This window comes from Balaenoptera acutorostrata, chromosome 12 (genome assembly GCF_949987535.1).
Source record: "Balaenoptera acutorostrata chromosome 12, mBalAcu1.1, whole genome shotgun sequence".
NCBI lineage: Eukaryota > Metazoa > Chordata > Mammalia > Artiodactyla > Balaenopteridae > Balaenoptera > Balaenoptera acutorostrata.
Genome location: NC_080075.1, coordinates 13,569,846 through 13,574,435, shown reverse-complemented (window position 1 = coordinate 13,574,435; position 4,590 = coordinate 13,569,846).

The following is a 4,590-nucleotide window of genomic DNA, read 5'->3' as shown; positions in this document are numbered from 1 at the left end:
CTGCTGGCTTAGATCAGCTCCTTTCACTCAAGTACAATTTTCTTGGGTTTTATTTAAGGCACTCTTATTTTTTATTGAGATATAATTCACATACAATAAAATTCACCTCAATTTCATCTTCCTAAAATTGATTGCTGTTATATAAGATGTATGCATAAGTATTTTTCCATTTATGTTTAAAAGTTTTGAGGAGAAAAGGGGAATCTTTCTCTAAGTAACCTTGTAGATTTTTGTTTTTAATTATGGCAAGTACTCATTAATTATAATTTTTTCTTTTTGTTCCTTTTCAAAAAATTGAAGTATAGTTGATTTATAGTGTTTCCGGTGTACAGCACAGTGATTCAGTTATACATATATATATATGTATATGTATATTCTTTTTCAGATTCTTTTCCATTATAGGTTATTACAAGATATTGAATATAGTTCCCTGTGGTATACAGTAGGTCCTTGCTGTTTATTTTATATATAGTAGTGTATATCTGTTAATCCCAAATTCCTAATTTATCCCTCTACTCTCATTACTTATAAATTCATTTCATGGGGCAAAATATATTTTCTGCATACCCCTATCCATAGGAACCTCAAGGGATCATGTCATTTTTGTATACCAGATACAAATAATGGCAATTAGTAAATGACCCCAAATATTTATCCAAATAAGAGACTGAATTCTAGAACTTATTTTTTGAATACTTTTCTGTAATTAAAATAATTAACACTTTGATAACTTGAATTTTTATAGTAAGGAAAATTCTAAAAGAATTCCACAAGTATTGGTTTTGGAAGTAGTTCAAAAATTAGTTTGCTCTGTAAGGAGAGTTTATGTAGCATGTACCTCGAGGTCTCACTTCTTGTTATGTCTTTTCTAACATTCCAGTTTTGTGTTTCAGCTCACTTTTATTAAAAAACCTACTTGAGAACTAAAGTATTTTATTAAAAATTTATTAGTCTGGGGGATATGGAGTGGTGGAGAGAGAATTATTTCCCATGATTTTTCTTTTGTATTGTATGAGTGTTTTGCCAAGTTCATGGATTACCTTTTTAACAATCAAATGGAAAAATTTTCAGTAAAATACTTGATGCCCTTTAGTGTTTTTTCATTAACCTATTTCTGCCTTTTTAAGTCCTTTCAAGAATGGAACTAGACAAATGGATGTGAGAAATTAGAGAGAAGCAACTTAATTCACTAAAGCATGCATCTGCCCCCAAACATACCCTTGGTAATTTATTTTAGGCAATTGTCTAAACCTAAAGTATTTTCAGTTCTCAATCCAGAATGACTGAACTTATTTTTATAGTTCACGTGTCACTTGACAATAAAGGATAATTTCAGATTCTGAGAAGTATTTGCTGTAACTGGTAGAATTTAACCTTTCAAATCACTGAGTCCAAACTGTTAGGAAGCAATAAGCTCTCATGTTTGTCTGGTTAAATAACAGTGCTTTATTTACCCTGGGTGCTGGGGCAGGATCTTCACAGCTGGGGAATGATCTGCCCAGGGCCTGGCACAGAGCTGGTGCTCAGGAGGTATTGGTTCTATTTGAATCTGAAAACAGAACAATTTATTTCTGACTTCCACTGTGCAATCTTGGCAATATTTTCCTGTTCCGAAATATTACTTATTGGAAAATGATATTCTAATAACAAAAATTTCGAAGGAAGAAAATTCACAAATTTGAACTTTATAACAGTTTTAGCATTTTGTCCACGTTTTCTTTCCAGCCTTTGTTCGTAGGCACATGTATTTTTACATAAAGCTAACTGTAAGGCATATAGAGTTCCATACTTTACAGATGCCTCATTAATTGAATTTTCCATGTTGCTGCACAGACTTCAGAAGCCTCCTCTCAAATGACTGTAAGTTAGGTCACTGAGTTGGCTTTCCATAATTTCCTTGGCCACTTCTCCTATTGTTGGGCATGTAAGAGTTTTCTAACGTTTGGTTTTTAGACTTCTTGAAATTTTTGAGTTAAAGGGAATGAGATTTTAGTGGCTTCTGATATGTGTTACTAAATTTATTTTGAAAAGGTCATACCAATTTACAATGCCAATTAAGTGTTTCACAAGTGTCATTTTTCACCCATAGGAGAATTATGTTACAGTCTGTTTATACACATCTGTATCTCTCCTGTACAGCCAGCAAAAAAACTGGCTTGAGGGTGAAGTAAGACCTAGACATACATAAATACCTGTATGTTCACTGTGAATGTCTAAGCTTCACACACTAAATTCTACAGATATTATCTCACTGAGAAATACAGAGATAACCCACTTAGCTCCAGGCCTCAAGTCTGGCATTAGGTCTTTTTTGAGAGCCCGATTCTGTAAGTTTTTGGTCACAAACCCTTATCAGCAAAAAGTGGAGACTTTGACTTTCTGTTTCCGACTATGATCACAGGTGTCTCTCCAGAAAGAAGGATTTGAGGGAAATTGTTCCCACCCATGTAATTATTCAGGACTAACTAAGTGCCCAGCATGGAGGCAGGAAGGAGAGCACGCCTGTGAGCCCACCACACGTGGAGAAAACAGTTTTGTTTCATGTTGCCGGTGGGATAGGAAGTGACACCATGTTGCTTTTTATGAAATGAATTCTGTGCTTGTCCCTGGGAACTGTTGTTCAGAAGACTGGGTACAATAAGCTTGCCAGGAGTTTTCTTAAACATTGTTTGCGTGACCGTTATTCAACACTGTGTAGGACATAAGGTGTTTTTATCCTCAATTTTATACTGAGACTTTATTTTATCTGGACTAAGTGACTCAGTCAGCATAACAGGAGCAGAACCAGAGCCAAGTACAAAAGTCTGTATTCAAATCCAGTGTGGTTTTACTAGGTTTTATTGCCATCTTAGGCCACTTTATTTATTTATTTATTTATTTATTTATTTATTTATGGCTGCGTTGGGTCTTCGTTGGTGTGCGCGGGCTTTCTCTAATTGAGGCGAGCGGGGGCTACTCTTCGTTGTGGAGTGCAGGCTTCTCATTGCGGTGGCTTCTCTTGTTGCGGAGCACAGGCTCTAGGTGCACAGGCTTCAGTAGTTGCAGCACACAGGCTCAGTACCTGTGGCACGTGGACTCTAGAGCACAGGCTCAGTAGTTGTGGCGTGCATGGGCTTAGCTGCTCCGCAGCACGTGGGATCTTCCCGGACCAGGGATCAAACCTGCATCGCCTGCATTGGCAGGTGGATTTTTAACCACGGCGCCAGCAGGGAAGTCCCAGGCCACTTATTAAAAACGTGCCATTTGAGGGTAGAAATCTCTCAATCTGCATCCCCAGCACAGACGAAGGGGAAATTAGATCAGTTGCCTTCACAATTTTGTCCAATGTTGACTCATTGGATAGGGTACCCAAACCAGGATACTCAGGGATTTCTAGATTTAATTTGTTTCCTTCTGACGGCATTGTTTATATCATCTGGGTAGTCTCCTACTTTCGCTCTTGCACTCTGTAGGCATATTCTCAACACCCACGTGGGTGAGAGCCTGCTTTGGGTGATAAGCTCCTAAAGGTCTCTGGAGGCCTGGTACAAGACCCACACATCAGGGGGGGTCATAGGTTAACCTGCATGGTGGGCCCAATCCATCGCTGGTGGAGCTGTTACCTTACTTTCTCTTTGGCTAGTTACCTTCCTTAGAGCAGTGCCTCATTATATGCCTTTTCATCTGCTGAAACTTTAAAAATCCTTGCTAAAAGGAATACTTCAAAGCCTCTTTTTCATATTATTTATTTCTATATTATACTTAGCAAGTCATGTTCAAAGAAAGGACCTTAAAAATTCTTCATATTGTCATGAAGGAATCATAGCACCTTAGATGTGGAAGGAAACTTCACAGACACCCAGTTCAACCTGCTCATCCTACAGACTGGAAAACTGGGCCCCACTGGCTTGCTCTAGATTGTTAGCAAAGTGGTGCTAAGGAGGGTCTCCAGCACATCTTTGGATTCCAGTCCACTGTTTTAAAGACTGTGTAACGAGCACCTGATGTTTGCTCTTCTATGAAAGGAGAGCAGACAAAAAGAAAAATACCCTAGTTCTGGAATCAGAGGCATACAATATTCATGATCATGGGAACCCCTTACAACTGTGAAGCCCTCTGTAGTTTATAAAGCTCTTGCACACTCAGAAGTAGGAATTCATACTCAGAAGTATGAATACATAAAATCAAATTTATTTGCTATTTTCTGAGATAGTTTCTTAATTGGCCAACATTTTGCCCCTTTATAGTACTACAGTAATTTTTGGGGAGATTCTGAAGTGACTTCTGAATTATCAACGAAATAAAATTGCTAGAGAGAGGAAACCAGATCTACTGGTTTTATTTCACCTCAGTCATGATCTTTTAAAATCTATTTACTTTAACTAGAATAACCCATGCCTTAAGTAAGGCAGCTAACAGGGAATTTTCTGAGGTTGCTTAAAAAATTTTGGCGATTTTGTTAGTCCTCCATTGGATGCTTCTTCTTTCACCTTTTGTGAAAGAAGTAGGGTTTGTGGATTTTGATAACTACACACAACAGATTTTATATCATCAAGTTTTGATAGAACAAGGAGGTCTAATGACATGATTTAAACTAAAATTCACAGAATC